Source organism: Mesoplodon densirostris, chromosome 16 (genome assembly GCF_025265405.1).
Source record: "Mesoplodon densirostris isolate mMesDen1 chromosome 16, mMesDen1 primary haplotype, whole genome shotgun sequence".
NCBI classification, from domain to species: Eukaryota; Metazoa; Chordata; class Mammalia; order Artiodactyla; family Ziphiidae; genus Mesoplodon; species Mesoplodon densirostris.
In genome coordinates, this window is record NC_082676.1 from 69,465,216 (window position 1) to 69,482,785 (window position 17,570).

General features: G+C 45.4%; 1 protein-coding gene across 1 annotated transcript in view; it reads left to right on the forward strand.

Moving 5' to 3' along the window:
- RIN2 (Ras and Rab interactor 2) overlaps positions 1 to 17,570 on the forward strand; it is a 229,459-nt gene that overhangs the window by 25,826 nt on the left and 186,063 nt on the right. Inside the window, exon 2 of the mRNA XM_060120207.1 lies at positions 17,325 to 17,434. The gene's annotated coding sequence lies outside the window, so the exon portion shown is untranslated. The remainder of the gene's footprint in view (positions 1 to 17,324; positions 17,435 to 17,570) is intronic.

Genomic DNA, 17,570 nt, shown 5'->3' on the forward strand with positions numbered 1-17,570 from the left:
TGTTCTTTGCAATTCTGTGTCCAAAGAAGCGGTGTCGGGCCTGGGAGGGGATTGCAGTGCGGACGGGGAGGGTGTCTGCTTTCTGGCTCAGTTCTCGCTACATCAGCCAGTTCTACAAGACAAATGCTGCATCTTGTGTGTCAAAGGGAGACCAGGCATTCAAAGTCCAGATAAAAATGATCTTCACAATAATAATAACAGCAGTAGTTACTCTCCATAGTGTGCTGCCCTGCAGCTAAGGGCACTTGCGGTTATGTTATTGAGTCTTCCAGTCATTAAGCTGAAGGATTGTGATAGATATCAAAAAAGCACACAGTCAGCAAAACCAGATGCTGAGGAACAGTGTTGAAGGAAACTTCTGGCTTGTTTTTTCAGAGGCTCACTTCTGAGCACGCCTGGCCCCCGGCCAGTATGGAAGGGAGGAGGGACGGAGTGAGCAGCTCATGGGGCAGCTTCTCTGGGCCAGGCCCTGGGCTGGACGTGCTACCGATGTCAGCTCATCCCATTCTTACTGCATCCTGGGGTGAGCTGTTACTTCCCACGGATCAGCAGGACTGAACTTCAGGCGGATGTAATTCACTGGCTTGGGATCCCAAGGTGAGAAGATACATATGGAAGCCGGGATTTGAGTGAGGAATGTGATTCCAAATCCCAGGACCCGTGATGCCTTCCAGGAAGAAAAACATTCATTGTGGCTGCGCTTGTCAAACTGTAGCCAAGCTGAGAGCCTCAGATACGTAAGCATCCCCAGATCCAAAAGCTAGAGATTGGAGTATATTTACAAACCTGAACACTTAAAGAGATTTTCTAAAATAAAACCTTTGCTGCTGAGACCGTGCAGCCACACCACACTTCTAAAAGTATCACAGCTATTGCTTACAGAGCTCAAGTCAGTGCGATTGATTTGGTTTCGATCGGTATCAGCATATTTTGTGCCTCGAGGGAAAGAAGGCACCAGATCTCAAGTCAGCCCAAAGCCGAGCAAAACCCACCCCACTCGGGGAGTGCGAATGTTTGCCCTAAAAAAAAACGCTGTTACGGCTGGTGTAATAGTTGAGTCGTTCTCCTCCCTGGGAGCGCCTCTTTAATAGATAATATATAGATAATATAATCATTTCTGATTATAAAGGTACTATCTACTTATACACAATTAGAACAATTCCGAAAAATTCAGAGACGAAAATATAAAACACCAAAGCTCATTGATGGAATTCTTGGGCCAGAGTGGAATGTGATTCAGAGCATGAGTTGGTAATGGAGAAGATATTTCTTGAGAAACTTCATCCATCGTGGAGGCAGCTATATAACTGGGGCTCTGTTCAAAGGAAGGCATTAAAATAACCTGGAAGCCGTCGTTTCCCAGGGCTGTTTGCAGAGGTAGCTTCCCATCACGGTCATGCATTTCTGGGTTTTGAAGAAGCACTGTCTCCCCAAAAGTCCAATCACAAGGGGCCATGGTGTTTCATTCTTTGCTGAGACATCCCGTGCCGTGACCTCCTCTGAACCTAGGGTGTCATAAATCTCAGGTCAAACCAAGTGTGGACAGGGGTATCACCGTGGGACCCCCGTGGAGCAATGCAGTTAGGTGAAGCACGCAGCCTCCAGGAGACGGCTGGAGCTGAAGCAAGAGGCTGGCGGAGAGGCCGTGCTGTGTGGTGAACAAGAGCGTGTGCTGTAAAGTGACGGGGCCTCACTCGCTAGCTGTGCATATCGAGGCAAATGAATGAACGTCTCTGAGCCCCAGTTTCTTCCTATGTGAAATGGGGCTAAGAACAGCCCCTGTCCCAAATGAGAGAATTAGAAACTGTTAAGCGTGCGTAACAGTTCAGCCTGATGGGCAGTGAGGGCGATAATGGAGGTCCTGGATGGGGGGCAGGGCCTCCGCGCATTTTACGCCAGGTTTCCCAGTAACAGAGAGACGCAGGGCAGCCACAGCCTGACCGGATGGTTGCGTTTGTTTGGAGAGGTTAGTAAATAAACCCCAAGCTTTCGGAGCTTAACACATAAAGGTGTATGTCTGGCAGTGCGTGTTGGACGGCTCTTCTGCAGGTCAGGGCTCAGTGCCCTGGGCTGTCCTTTACTGCAGCAAGTCATGTCATCAGGAACTCACAGTTACAAGGTCACTGAAGGAGGGGCGAAGGGGCTGCAGACTGGGATGGTTAAATCCCACGTCTAAGAGGGACACACGTAACGACCACCCCTATTTAGCTGGACAGAACCCAATCCCATAGACTCCCCAGATGCAAGAAGGTCTGAGAAATAGACGGGGCACGTGGGTGCTTGGGGAGCAGCCGTGGCCTCTGCCACAGGGGCTGCCGTGCTGGACGCAGTGCCGTTGGGTCACCTACTTATCATACTGCTAGATATAATCATAGAGCATGCGCGAGAGGGCACCGACTGTGACTTTGAACAGGTGAGGTTGGGGAAACTCGTGTCCTGGCTTCGGGGATCTGTTTAGAGAAGCAGCAGTGTTGCATCACTTGGAAATCCTGCATCCACATCCCCGTCACCGTGCTTTGACAAGAGGCAGATGCCAACAGAGGAGGATGGTGTGCTACTTGCTTTTTTTTTTCCGGGAAAGATGTATCCAGGTGGAAATCTGTGGCCAGTCTCCCTAACCTGTGCTTGCACTTATAATCCTTCTCACAGTGAAGGGTGCAAAGCCTTCATGCAGACAGATGCACTGAAGGTTGTTGACCATCAAAAGTCCCATGATCAAGGTCCCAGATCATCACAGAAATGTTAACGTTTCTCCTGACAGGCTGCTTACTTAAGGCAGAGTGATTTAGAACACATTTTAAATAAAGCCCTGTTTAATTCTTTGAGGTTTTAATGCCTAAATGGTTAGGCGTTCCTTATCTGGGCTCTGTGACCAGATCCCACAGACCCACATTAGACAAAGTAGATATTTACAGGAGAATTAGTCATAAAATATTCAGTAGATTGATTGCACTAGAGTGGCCTTTCTCACAAAGCTCCTTGAGGGGAGGGTCCAGCTGGAGCCTGCCTGTTCCTGGCCGTGTGCCCAGCATCTAACCCCATGCCAGGCATGAAATGTGTATTAAAAAGTGTTGATTGGGCTTCCCTGGTGGTGCAGTGGTTGAGAATCTGCCTGCTAATGCAGGGGACATGGGTTCGAGCCCTGGTCTGGGAGGATCCCACATGCTGCGGAGCAACTAGGCCTGTGAGCCACAACTACTGAGCCTGCGCTTCTGGAGCCTGTGCTCCGCAACAAGAGAGGCCGCGATAGTGAGAGGCCCGCACACTGCGATGAAGAGTGGCCCCTGCTTGCCGCAACTAGAGAAAGCCCTCGCACAGAAACGAAGACCCAACACAGCAAAAATTAATTAATTAATTAATAAACTCCTACCCCCAGCATCTTTTTAAAAAAAAGTGTTGATTATTGTAAAATAATGAAATTTAAAAATAACTGTTGATTTGATGAACTGATCTCTCCAAGAATTCAAAACAGCAGTGATCTTGTGTGTAAATGTTCATCTTTCTCTTCTGCGTTCAAAATGTTTCCCTTGCTCCTGGGTAGGACATGAGCTTTGCATGGCCTCTTCTGAAACAGGACCCAGGTGGATTGTCCTTGTCTGAATCACTAAGGTGGGCCCTACCTGGTGAACAGGTGCATTGATCTCAGCCACTCAGTGAGTATTTCGTGGGCTCCACTGCACAGCTGGATGCTAGGACGCCAGTTCCTGCCTGTAATGGGTGGGGTGGGGACGTGGGGTGCCCGCCAGCCTTGTGGCAGAGTGAGGGGCTGGGGAGGCGCCCGTGAGTGTCCACGTCTCCACAAATGACAGCTCCTTCCACATGCGACCTCACCCAAGAATTTGCCGCAGAGAGGATGCTGGGGGTCGCTGTCGGGTTTTCAGAGCCCCACGGTGGCAGCGGGAGGGATTCTGTCGAATTCACCTCCAGCTCAGCCTGCTGCCCTGATTTCTCTGTTGCATCAGGAAGCAACAAATGTTCCCCTGTTGTTCGAGTGCTGACTGGAAGAGGCTTCCGTGGTGAACAGGGTTTATGTTCGTGTGGTTCCCTCACGCTGAACTCCTCCCTCCCACAAATATTTACAGAGACGTTGCTGTGTCCGCAGGCCCGGGTCAGAGAAAGCCGAGGGTCCTCCTCACCACCCGCCCTTTAAATACTCAGCCGCAGCCCTACCAGACTCTGCTCGGCTGTCCCATCGGGACCTGCTCGGGAGCCTCCCAGACCCGGGGGCATTGCATCCACGACCCCGGTCCTTCTCGCCCTGTTTGGGGCCGCCTTTCTTGCTCTGACCCGGGCTATGACTGTCCCACTGGAGGCTCTGGGAGGCTGGAGGAGAGCCCCACCCCCACCCCAGGAGGCTGCCTCCCTCTGGGTGCCTCTAGAAGCAGGCCCTGAGCAGAGATCCGAGTGTAAGCGACTCAGCGGGGGAGGGGGATGTTGGGGCGGGGGGAACCCTAGGAAACACCAGGAGGGGAGCGGGGGAGCTGGGAGGCAGCTGATCCAGGGTGTGTGATCTGTCAAATCAGCCTGCGGACAAGGTCGGTGTCAACGTGACTTGGTCACCCTGCTGAGGGTGAGCGCTGGGGGGGGCCCAGGATTCCGATGCCTGCTCCCAGCAGGCCTGAATGGGGGCTGTTTGGCGGGGGGGGGGCGCAATTCCCAGCCCTCAGGCCTGCTGTGCCCCCGGGAAGGGCCTGTCCTCCTCTCCCCCAGCCACAGACATCCTCCGGTGCTGGGGGGACAGCGTCTCGTGCAGGGTGTGGTCTGAGCCGGGCTGGCACTGAGGCCGGGAGCACCCTCCTCCAACCCCGAGGATTATCTTAATTTAGGCGGAAACTTGAATATCCCAGGGCAGCTTGAAACCCAGATGTGGCTTTCCCAATGACTTCTGCTACCTGAGGTTTCATTCAGGGTGGCAGATTGGTGTCAGGGGCTCTGCCCTCTGCTGATCTGGTCGGGGCAAGTTGGGATGTTTTGGTGACAGCTGATGATATTTAAAAATTTTTGCTCCGGGCTTCCCTGGTGGCGCAGTGGTTGAGAGTCCGCCTGCCGATGCAGGGGACACGGGTTCGTGCCCCGATCCCGGAAGATCCCACATGCCGTGGAGCGGCTGGGCCCGCGAGCCATGGCCGCGGAGCCTGTGTGTCCGGAGCCTGTGCTCCGCAACGGGAGAGGCCACAGCAGTGAGAGGCCCGCGTACAGAAAAAAAAAAAAAAAAAAAAAAAAAAAAAAAAAAAAAAAAAAAAATTTTTGCTCCAGTCTGCTTTAGTTGTCAGAAAGTCTTTTAAACAATTGGTTTTGTGGGTGCGTGTGTGAAGGCATGCTAGTGATGACAAAGCGTTCCTTGTTTAAAAAGTTACCTATACTGCTGTGCTGAGACATTCTTGTATTGTGAAGAGTATATAGGTTTGGGTAGAACGGACATATTTAATGCAGTAAATGGCATTTCGACATACAGAGCTCTGAGTTACAATAGAATGCTGGTTGCTTAGGTCCAAATATCTTTGCGTAACTTCCCAAAAAATAACCCAAATCAACAAATAGAGCAAAGAAAACCATTGTTTACAGATGCCTTCCATAATTCAAGGAGACAGAATTCTACAAACTTCCAAGTTACCTGTGATTAATGAGATAAACACCCAAGTCCAGCCAAGCAGCTCTGGAGCCCACCCCTGTCCGGAAAAGTGGGCAGAGATAGCAGAGAAAATGTGGAGAAAAGCACAGGAGTCTGGAGAGCCTGTGGTGACCTAGTCCAGAAAACATCAGCCCTAGAGAGACAAGCCCTATCCTGGGTGGAAATAGTGGAATGCGTGTGGGGCCCGAGGCTTCGAGACAGAAGGGGAACCTTGGAAGGTTGCCCCTTGGAGAAGATGTGGAGAAGGAACAGTGAAGGAGTCCTGCAGAGATGAAAGCGATCAGAATCCCCCTCGCGAAGAAATGCACTAGGCAATCAAGAAACTGCACTTCACCAAACTAACAGCAGGGGGCACCCTTGAATCAAGAAACCTCGTTAGCCACCCCAGGCTCCGTCCCTTGTCTGTGTCCAAGCTCACTGCCGGTCCAGGAAAGAAACTCTATTATAAAAGGAGCAGAATGCCGCAGGCCACATGCACGCAGAGCTGCAATCAGAAGAAAACAAGAGTTTGGGAATCAAAACGTTTCGGGGGTTAAATGTTCACCCCTCTCTAAACACACATATATACCCCAAAGCAGAAGAAAATGGCAGTGTTCCAACGTTAGTTAATTAAATATCTTGAGATAAGCATTTTCTTTTAAAAGTTTTTGATTCAAGGTTGTCGTACATATATTTGTCATATATATATTTGTGTATATGTATATATATGTTTATATATGGCAACCTTGAATCAAAGATTTAAAAAATCAGAACTAAAATGGACAAAACCCAGGAAGATGTGACATGAGGGCTGGCTGAACCCAGGAGAAGAAGTGAGCTTCAGTTTGCGGATGGTAATGTTGTCCTTGGGACCGTCCCTTCCGAGGACAGCAGACTGACCAATCACCTGGCACCTGCTGTGTTGCACTTTCTTTTCTAAACTGCAGCCCAAGGCAAGCATTCCTTGCCCACAGCTGTACTTACTGTCTCATCCAATGAGAAACCGTTTATAAGGCCAGTCTTGGTGATGGTTTTTACTTTCCAAGTTCTCTATTAAATGAGACTCTAGGAAATACCCAAATACTTTCTAAGGGCAGGTCAAGTGCTATTTGTTAAGAAGATAAAACTTGCCAAGGAGAGTGTCATCTCCCTTGATAATATGTCAGAATTTCAGAGATAACAAACTTTTCAGAAATGTTTCCAAATTGCATTGAATGTTCACGACAACTTCAAGTTCACAAAGTACTTTCCACACGTTGTATTATCTTTAAAGTTGCATAGGGGCTAAAACACAAGGATATGATGGTTTCTTCCCCTCCTCTGTGTGACAAGCAGCTTGGAAATGCTTTGCCTGGTTTACATACCTTGGAAATGAGAATGGCGATGACTTCCTTGTTTGTGACATCTGCCATACACAGCCAACCTTAGACTGGGGGAGGCTCATTTCTCTAAAGATGGACGCACCATCGTCACATGTCTCTTTGCCCACCCGCACCCCATCAAGAGATAAAGTCTCATCTCTTCCCTTTGAATCTGGCTAGGTTTGAGTCTCACTTGTAACCAGTAGAATGTGGCAAAAATAACACTGCCTTACTTCTGAGGATGAGTTGGAAAAGGTGATGCATTCTCCACCTCACTCTCTGGACCATGCTGAGGCTGCCACGCTGTGAGGAAGCCCAGACTAATCCATGGGAAGAGACTGCATGGTCTGAACCTACAAGAAGTAAGAGAAAGATGCCCTGCCACTCTCCACCTGTGCCAGCTGTCTCTCCGCCCCCCACCCCCACTCCCGCCCTTTATTCCAGCTCCAGCTCCTTCCTCTGTGGCTGCAGTCACATTGAGGACTCTCATCCGGAACCACCCAGCCAAGCCCTGCCTGAATTCCAGACCCTCAGAAACCAGAGAGAGAATAAAATGATGGCTGTTTCAAGCCACTGACTCTTGTGGGGATTTGGTATGCAGTGATGGGTATCTAGAATGAATGGAGACTCAGTGACTAAACAAATAAGGACTGTTTTGAAGAAGGAGTAACTTTGCCTAATACCTTTGTAGTGGTTTTGTTTTGGATATTTTTTAACCGGAACATCTCTAGATGTAGCTTACAAACTGACCTTTCTACTGGTAAAGAATTGAGTTATTTTCAGGTTTTCTTTTCTGTAGTTTTAGAGCTTTAAATATCTACTGCTTTTGGCAAAAGTAACCGATAAGAGAATGCTGGAGAGATCTGTTTACCTTGTCCTCGAATGGGGTAACCCTCCAAAAACGCAGCAACTGAGAACATGGGTGCCATCCTCAAGCTTTCCGATGAAGCCCAAGGTTGGGTGGCTTCCACATTGGCTGCATGGTGAGCAACTTGCCTAATGTCCTAGGTCACAATGGAGAGACGTGACCTCAGACAGAGGGCTGGAACGAGATTTCATTCCTAATGGCGCAGTGGCCGTGCTCTGGATTCCACCCGGCCTGCCCCTGGAACCTCAGACTCAACTCATCCAAAAGTGAAGTAATCACACACCCACTCAATTCCTCTAGTTTTAATAAGGCCAGTGGTCAGGATGCCTGCTTCCCACACAGGAAACTTGACCCCTGGCCTTGTCGATCACAAAGACAGCTGTTAACCACTTGTCCTTCACTCTCTATCTGTGTATGTGGGTTTGCGGGGAGGGGACTTCTATGCTGAAACAGAAATACACATATATTCCTGTTAATTTTTCAACTAGTTTTGGACTTTTCCACTTAGACTCAACCCTTCTAAAAATATAATAATCGTCACCTGCCTGCACCAGCTCCTTCTCACGGCATGCTTGTCCTCTCGGGGGCCCTTTTGGAGCTTCCTCATGTACAGCAGTTTCCTTCTGTAACAGCTCTCGTGTCCGGTACCGTCTTTCCTAGTTCAAGGTCATAGTTCATGGTTCAGGTCTTCATTATCTGCCCTAAGTGGCCCTTCCACCTCCAGCACGCCACCCCAACACAGACTTCGATGGCTCCCCTAGGTTTACATTGTACAGTGGAAGCCCCACCCTTGGTCTGGGCCCTTTCCTGGACTGCCTGTCCACTCCCATCCCCAGTCCTCCCAAGGCCAACTGGTGTTCTAATGCTTTGACCTTGGCACATCTGCTTTTGGCCAAGTGGTTTTCTCTAAAATGCCTTTCCTCTTGCTCCTCCGTTGAAACTCCACTCATCTGCATCTCTTTCAGATGCCCACATTTAAAAACAGGGCCCTGTTTGTGTCCCTGCAGTGTCCAGCTGAGACCTTGAGCAAAATCCAGCAAATATTTATTAAAGTGAATAAACAAATGAACTACTGGCCCTTTCCTTAACTGGCAGAATAGAAACAGAAATGGCTGCAGAATTACCACGGATGTATCTGCCTTCCTAGAAATGCTGGTCATTTCTGAAGTTAAGAAGATGTTTCCATAATAGTGAACCTAGTTATTCAAGAAAATTATTTAAAACAATCTTGTAGATCTTATTTAATTTAATCTTACATGTTTAAGCAAAGGTCAAAGAATCTAATTTAGTGAGTTAGTACAGTGCTAGGATTGTCAAAGGGCAACAAAATTCTTGATTTGTCCTTTGAAAGAAAACATATCAGAGTAAAAGATGATCCACCAGGAGAGGAGGTATGCCCCTCCCCTGGAAGTGAGAACAATTTCATAAAGTCATGGCAACCTGGCTTCTGAGGGAAAAACCGAGATCATTGCATAAGGAAAGTTAACTAATAGGTCTATTTTAAAGTAATCGGAAGTAATCTAAAATTTCTCAATTACACAAAAGTCTTTGGAAAGGGAATAGAAAATATATAGCTAATTTGAATTCTTATTTTTCATAGGTATTGTAACTTCTATTATTACCGAAAAGTAAATTATTCCTTGGGATAAATGTTCCTAGAACTGTTAACAGAAGATGTTTTTTGGGAAATGTTACTATTCTCATGCAAGGCCAGTATTTGGAATGATTTATCTATCGGTATGACTATGGGTCTTCATTCTGACTTTTTTTTGTGCCCACTCAGACAATAAAATAGCTAAAGGATAGAGTCTTCTAGACTTACCGGTCGTGTGTTGGAAATACCCGTAATTACTCTCCTAATTCCTTACATATTTCCTTCCTTCCCTCCCCCATCAGTTTCTTCTCAGGCAGTTTTCTGTGGTTGGGTAGGTGGGGGTCAGGATGCCTTCTAAGGACAAGGTCAAGGACAGGGTCAACCTGACAGCATGAGGTTAAGGAGAGAAACTAAGAAGGTCCTCACAGGTGGCCCTGCCGGAGGGGACCTTAGATGCCCAGCTGCTCTCCTTTGCCGCCGGGCGTCCACACCGATTTCCCCAATTCCCTTTTCAACAGCGAAAGTTTATTATTTGTAAAGGATGGTGAGAGGAGGATATTTGAATGTCCTATATTGGCATATATTAGTCCTATATTAGCATATATTAGCATATTAGCATATATTAGCATATATTAGTCAAACACTGACTGAGGTCCCAAAGTGCCGTGTTCCCTGAAGACGTAAGCAAGAGCAGAGTTCATCCTGGTCTTCAGAGGAAATTGTGTGGATCAGACAAAATCAAGATCATGAGAGTACAGCACGGTAATCCATGCTGTGGAAAGGCATGTAAACGAAGATGTATTAACCAAGTTCAGCGAGGCTTCAAAGGAGAGAGGGACACGTGATACACGGGACCCAGAGCAGACTTGGGGAGGGGGCAAGGGCCACCAAGGGGGTTAAAGGTGGGGACAGTGGTGACAGATCTGGGTTTTGCCATGACCAGCTCATGGTGCTGAGCAGCTCACTTCACTTTGTCCTGCTTTCCATTGAGACTCTAATGCCGCTTGCCCCTGAGGCTGCGGTGATGGTGTGAGGGAGTCGGGGGAAAGCAGCTGGCGAAGTGCCCAGCGTGCCATGAGTCCTTCACACGCGCCCGCGGTGACCTGCTGTATTTTGAGATGGATCTTAAAGTAAGGCCTGGATTGGAGCAGTAGGTGGCAGCAGAGGGTAAGGGGTTTTAGGCTGAGCATCCTCCTGTGTGTGTGTGTCCGTGTCTGTGTGTCTGTGTGTCTGTGTCTTTGTGTGTCTTTGTATGTGTCTTTGTGTGTGTCTATGTCTGTGTCTTTGTGTGTGTGTGTCTGTGTCTTTGTGTATGTGTCTTTGTGTACGTCTGTGTGTATTTGTATGGACATGTATTTATATGTACGTGTCTTTGTGTGTGTGTCTTTGTGTGTGTGTGTCTTTCTGTCTCTGTGTGTCTGTGTCTTTGTGTGTCTGTGTGTGTGTGTGTCTTTGTATGTGTCTTTGTGTCTTTGTGTCTGTGTCTCTGTGTGTGTGTCTGTGTCTTTGTGTGTGTATGTGTCTTTGTGTACATCTGTGTGTATATGTACGTGTCTTTGTGTGTGTGTCTTTGTGTGTGTATGTGTCTTTGTGTACGTCTGTGTGTATTTATATGTATGTGTCTTTGTGTGTGTCTTTGTGTGTGTGTCTTTCTGTCTCTGTGTGTCTGTGTCTTTGTGTGTCTGTGTGTGTGTGTCTTTGTATGTGTCTTTGTGTCTTTGTGTCTGTGTCTCTGTATGTGTGTCTGTGTCTTTGTGTGTGTATGTGTCTTTGTGTACATCTGTGTGTATATGTACGTGTCTTTGTGTGTGTGTCTTTGTGTGTGTATCTGTCTTTGTGTACATCTGTGTGTATATGTACGTGTCTTTGTGTACATCTGCGCGTCTTTGTGTGTATGTGTCTTTGTGTGTGTATGTGTTTGTGTGTGTTTGTGTCTTTTTGTGTGTGTGTGTTTAGAATACAGCAAGTACACCAACCAAGGCATAGGAGACGGTAGTCCTGGGAGCCCATAAGACTTTGAGGGCTGTTCCACAGAGAAATGCTGTCCAATAGAAATATAATGTGAGCCACATGTCATTCTACATTTTCTAGGAGTTACATTTAAAAATGTTAAAAGAAATAGGTAAAATGAATTTTAATAATATATTTTATTTAATTCAATGTATTAAAATATTTCAACATGCAGCGACATTAGTGAAAAATGGGTGCTGGAAGCAACATTGAATTCTAATTTGCTTGTGTGGCAAGAGCTCCGGATACCTACAACTATAACCTGATATTAGGAGCATGGTAACTATTGAGATATGGCTGGAGATAGCAAACCCATTTTCTGTAAGGCCAGATAGGTTTATCAGCCTCCCTAGTATACTATTTTGTTAAATCCAAGTTGGCAATCTATGCCAGAATGCTAAAACTCAGTCACCAGGTGTTAATGCAAATGCCTACTTCATGCTCCATATTGTGCGATGCACCAGGGTATATGGACAAACAAAAAATTAAGACCAGCACTTCTGCACACATTGAAACAGCGTCATTAAGCTCTAAAAGCTCTAAGTTTTGGGGTCCACAATGTAATAATTTCAGGATATTTCAAGTAGACAAAATGCTGCCTGATAATATAGATGTGAAATCATGGTTAGTGGGCGAAGCAGAACATACACAGACATATGTGCACACTGAGTGGATGGACATACGAGTTTGGCCTTTCCTGTTTTGTCAAATGAGAGATTGGAATATAATAAAGATTTTCAAAATGGGCATCTGTAAGTATGGACTTATGCTCAGGGGTTCATATATCCTCTTTGGGAATGTTTGAAGTGTGTTTTTATTTTAAGGATAATGGTTCATAATTCATCTAACTATATTCTGGGTCATCTAAGGCAATGTTTATCAAACTGTGGGTCATGACTTCTAGTGGACTAGTGGCTTATGACTCATTAATGGGCATGTCCAGCATTGCTTTCAATAAAAGTGAATGGACTGGAAAACATCAGGATGTAAGAGTTAGGTACTGTTTTATAAAATGTTTGTTTCTGTGTTGTATGTGTGCGTGTAGGTCTGGGTCATGATGTGAACTGTATTACTGTGGGCAGACATCCAAAGAGATTGAAAGCCATTAATCACTAGATCACTGGTTCTCAACCTTCACTCAACATTGGAATCACCCAATGGGCTTTGAAAATTAAGAATGTGTGGGTCCACCCCCACAAATTCTGCTGGAATTGATTTCAGGTGTGACCTGGCCATGGGGCTTGCTTTGGTTCTTAAACCTTAGCTGTGCAGCCAGGGGTGCGACCCTGGCAGGGTTTGAGCCTTGTAGCCAAGTCTTGCCAGGTAATTTCAGTCCTGCCTCTGGTTTGTGTTTCTTTAATTTGCCTTGGGGCCAAGTCTTCCCACAGATTGGAATTGTTGGAGGGTAGGAGGAGGGAACAGGGGGGCTGAGGGCATAGATGCTTTGCCCCAGGTGAAGGCAAGTGCAGTCTAGTGGGGCAAGTGGATGAAGTTCACAGAGGTTCAGGCAGAGACATGTGGGTTGGGGCGAGGAGAACACAGAGAGTGGAAGAGAGGTTGGTATCATTTGAATCATGTGAGCAGTTTCACCTGCTCTTCCCCTCGGAGTCTGCGATTTCCCCAGGTGGTCTGTGTGTGGGGAGTCTGCGATTTCCCCAGGTGGTCTGTGTGTGGGTGGGTGCCTCTCCATACAGCAGCTTACCTTGAAGGGTGACCCTTTACTGATTCTCTTCCGTTAGCCCTTCCCTCACAGAAGATGCAACTCCACTATACTCCCATCGCAAGGACGAGTTTCAGCAAAACAACATCATCTCTTACATTAAATTAATCTTGTTACTTCTAATTGTATTGGGTACATTCTTGTTCTTATATAATTTGTCATTGTGCTTGGTTTTATAATTGTACAAGCTCGTGAGAATAAGGTATTGATACCTAGTTATTTTATTTGTCCATACTTAATTAATATTATAATAGAAACAATATAATGGAGGAAGCACTGGATTTTTTGTGCCTTGAAAGGATAAGCTTCCTTTCCCCACTGGGCCCCTTTGCTCTGTGTGACTGTGCAGCCCACCTGGATACAGTGGCCAGTAAATTAACCCGACCTCTTATTGATCTATTAGCAAAGATCAGAAGACATTGTGTAGTGTAATGGAAATAAAAACAAAAATAAACAAATGGGACCTAATTAAACTCAAAGGCTTCTGCACAGCAAAGGAAACCATAAACAAAATGAAAAGACAACCCACAGAATGGGAGAAAATATCAATATTTGCAAACGATGCAACTGACAAGGGATTAGTCTCCAAAATGTACAAACAGCTCATGCAGCTCACTGTCAAAAAAAAAACAACCCAATCAAAAAATGGGCAGAAGACCTACAGAGACATTTCTCCAGAGACGATATACAGATGGCCAAGAGGTACTTGAAAAGATGCTCAACATCGCTAATTATTAGAGAAATGCAAATCAAAACTACAGTGAGGTATCACCTCACACCAGTCAGAATGGCCATCATCAAAAAATCTACAAACAATAAATGCTGGAGAGGGTGTGGAGAAAAGGGAACCCTCCTACATGGTTGACAGGAATGTAAATTGGTGCAGCCACTATGGAGAACAGTATGGAGGTTCCTCAGAAAACTAAAAATAGAACTACTATATGATCCAGCAATCCCACTCCTGGGCATATATCCAGACAAGATGAAAACTCTAATTCGAAAAGATACCTGCACCCCAGTGTTCATTGCAGCACTATTTACAATAGCCAAGACGTGGAAGCAACTTAAATGCCCATCAGCAGATGAATGCATAAAGATGTGGTACATATATACAATGGAATATGACTCAGCATAAAAAACAATGAAATAATGTCATTTGCAGCAATGTGGATGGACATGGAGATTATAATACCAAGTGAAGTAAGTCAGACAGAGAAAGACAAATATCATATGATATCCTTTATATGTGAAATCTAAAAAAAAAAATAATACAAATGAACTTATTTACAAAACAGAAACAGACTCACAGACATAGAGAACAAACTTATGGTTTCCGGGGGGAGGGGTGGGGGAAGGATGGATCGGGAGTTTGGGACTGATGTGTACACACTGCTGTATTTAAAATAAAATGCCTTTCCATGAAAAAAGAAAAAAAATTTTAAAAAGAGAAGACTTTATAAGTGATATAAATGGAGCTTGAAGCTTATTGGGATCATTTTTCGGTAGCCCTATCTACACGTGAAATAGGGGTTCTGAGGAAAATCTGAATTAAGGAAAGTGGGATTTAAATTATTATCAAAAAAAAAAAAAAAAGGTGAGGATGAGGATGACAGTGACTGATGTTGGTGATGGTGGGTGGCGGTTAACATTTATTGAGCATTTGCTAAGTAACCTGAAATGGGCCTGTGCTTTCCATGGTTATTTTACTTGATCCTTAGAACAACGCTTTGAGGCAGGTACTATTACAATCACCCCACTTTACACAGAAGGAACCCAAGTAAGTAACAATTAAGTAACTTGTCTGAGAGACTCAACTGGGATTCAAGACCAAATATGTTGCCTCCAGGCCTTAGAGCTGAGTCTTAAGTACATGGAGAGGGCGGGGAGGCTATTCCAGGCCAGAAACTGTGAACCCAGGGAATGAAGGAGGGGGTGTGTGTGCCATGTGCTGGGGAGGGTACCAGGGGAGGTGCTGTCAAGGAGGTCAGCGTCCAGTTACACAGCCTGGCGGAGCAGTGAGACTATGAAATACTGATGAAAGAGTTTAAAAAAGGATAAGTTCATCCTTTTATACTGATGTAGGAACCCTGATAAGACATCCTGAGAATGGAATAAGCAATGTGCAGGACGACACATAAACATTTATTTAGAAAAGACACGTGTGTGTGTGTGTGTGAGAGAGAGAGAGACAGAGAGAGAGAGAGAGAGAGAGAGAGAGAGAGAGTGAGAGATTGAATGTTTGCACAGAATTGATCTGGAAAGATATCCTTCCAAGTTCTGACAGTGTCCACGTGTGCCAAGGCTGCAGGCTGCAGGTATTAGTGGTGACGGTCAAAGGAAACTTGAGCTTTTTAAAAATTTAATCTTTATTTTATATTGGAGTATAGTTGATTTACAATGTTGTGTTAGTTTTAGGTGTACAGCAAAGTGAATCAGTTATACATATACATGTATCTATTCTTTTTCAGATTCTTTTCCCTTATAGGTTATTACAGAATATTGAGTAGAGTTCCCTGTGCTATTCAGTAGGTCCTTGTTGATTATCTGTTTTGTATGTGGTAGTGTGTGTATGTTAATCCCAAACCCCTAATTTATCCCTCCCCCACTTTGGTAACCACAAGTTTGTTTTCAAAGTCTGTGAGTCTGTTTTCAAAGTCTGTGAGTAAATAAGTTCATTTGTATCATAGTTTAGATTCCACAAATAAGTGAAGTCATATCATATTTGTCTTCTCTGTCTGACTTACTTCACTTGGTATGATAATCTCTAGGTCCTTCCCTGGTGCTGAAAATGGCATTATTTCATTCTTTTTTATGACTGAGTGATGTTCCATTGTAGTTATGTACCACATCTTCTTTAGCCATTCCTCTGTCAGTGGACATTTAGGCTGCTAAAGGAAACTTGAGCATGGATCTAGCATTTATGTTTTGTTATCTGTTTGTTTGTAAGCAAGATGACTGCATTCATGCACTTAGGTAATTCTGAAAAGGTGAGGGTGTTGTTAGGAAAAAAGAAAAAGAAATGGAATCATTTGGGAATTTCATATTCTGTCCCATCTCCAAATCCTAGACTTGAAGGTTTCAGGACTGTTTACATTGTTGGAGCTGAGGTAATGCAAGAGCTAAAGGAACAAATTGTCACTGAATTCATGGGAAAGACAGCATCCTTGCTGATTAGTTCCTTTTTTAACGTGGAAGACTATTTGGAGTTTTAGAAATCTGAGCATTGGCATAGGGGTGTAGAGAACATTCTGGTAAAGCAAGTCTCTTCTTGCGTTACCTGGCCCAGAGGTGGGAATAGGGATCAAAATAGGAAGAAAAGACCTTTTGAGGTACAGTCTGCCCTCCACATCCATGGGTTCAATTTCTCGAAATTTCTATCTGAGGGGGTTGAATCTGCAGATGCGGAACTTCCAATACGGAGGCCGATTGTATTCACGTACTACGTACACCTCCGTTTTTATTTGTTTTATTTTTATTAGGGTATAGTTGCTTTGCAATGTTGTGTTAGTTTCCTCTGTACATCAAAGTGAATCAGATATATGTATACATATATCCACTCTTTTTTAGATTTCCTTCCCATTTAAGTCACCACAGAGCACTGAGTAGCATCATTCTGTGTGCTATACAGCAGGTTCTCATTAGTTATCCATTGTACATACAGTAGTGTATATATGTCAGTCCCAATCTCCCAATTCATACCCCGCCAGGCATGCTATTCTTGATGAAGGAAAGGCTGGCTTCTAACTTTCCCAGATATGAGAACCAGGAGAAAAGACATGGAACCTTGGAAAGTGAAGATAAAAAATTTTTTTAATTAAAAAAATTTTTTTAATTGGGAGAAGAAACTTCACAGCCACCGATGTGTTAACAAAGGGGAGAACGATTGTTAGCATTTGACTAAAGGCCTCCAAGTACAGTCAGATATAAATATTTATTGAGTCACCCAGCCCAAGGCATGGAGCTTAATAATAAGGAACTTGGACGTCGTGGGTTTTGGTATCCACAGGTCCTGGAACCGACCCCACACACACACCAAGGATGACTGTGCCCTCACCTCTCAGCACCCCCTCCCAGCCAGGTGAAGGGCAAGTCCCCGTGTGGTTTTTGTGGCATTTTAAAAATGCGTACAAATGCTAAGTGGCCAATTCTATGTGTTGCAGATGGATAAAGGACATGTGGACTTTTGAGCTTCCGCCGGAGGAGATAACAGTTCAAGCCCTCCAGGATGCTGGGCAGGTGGGGGCTGGAGTGAGAGATGCTGGCGTGAAGGGTAAGTGACGACTGGAGCCCAGTGCTCCACGGCCTGGACTCTGGTTTCCAAGTTCCTCAGTGTGCGGGGATATGGTGTGCTCTGGCTTGGTACGCTGCTGTGGATGTGACCTCTCTCTGACAGAGGATCAGGGAGG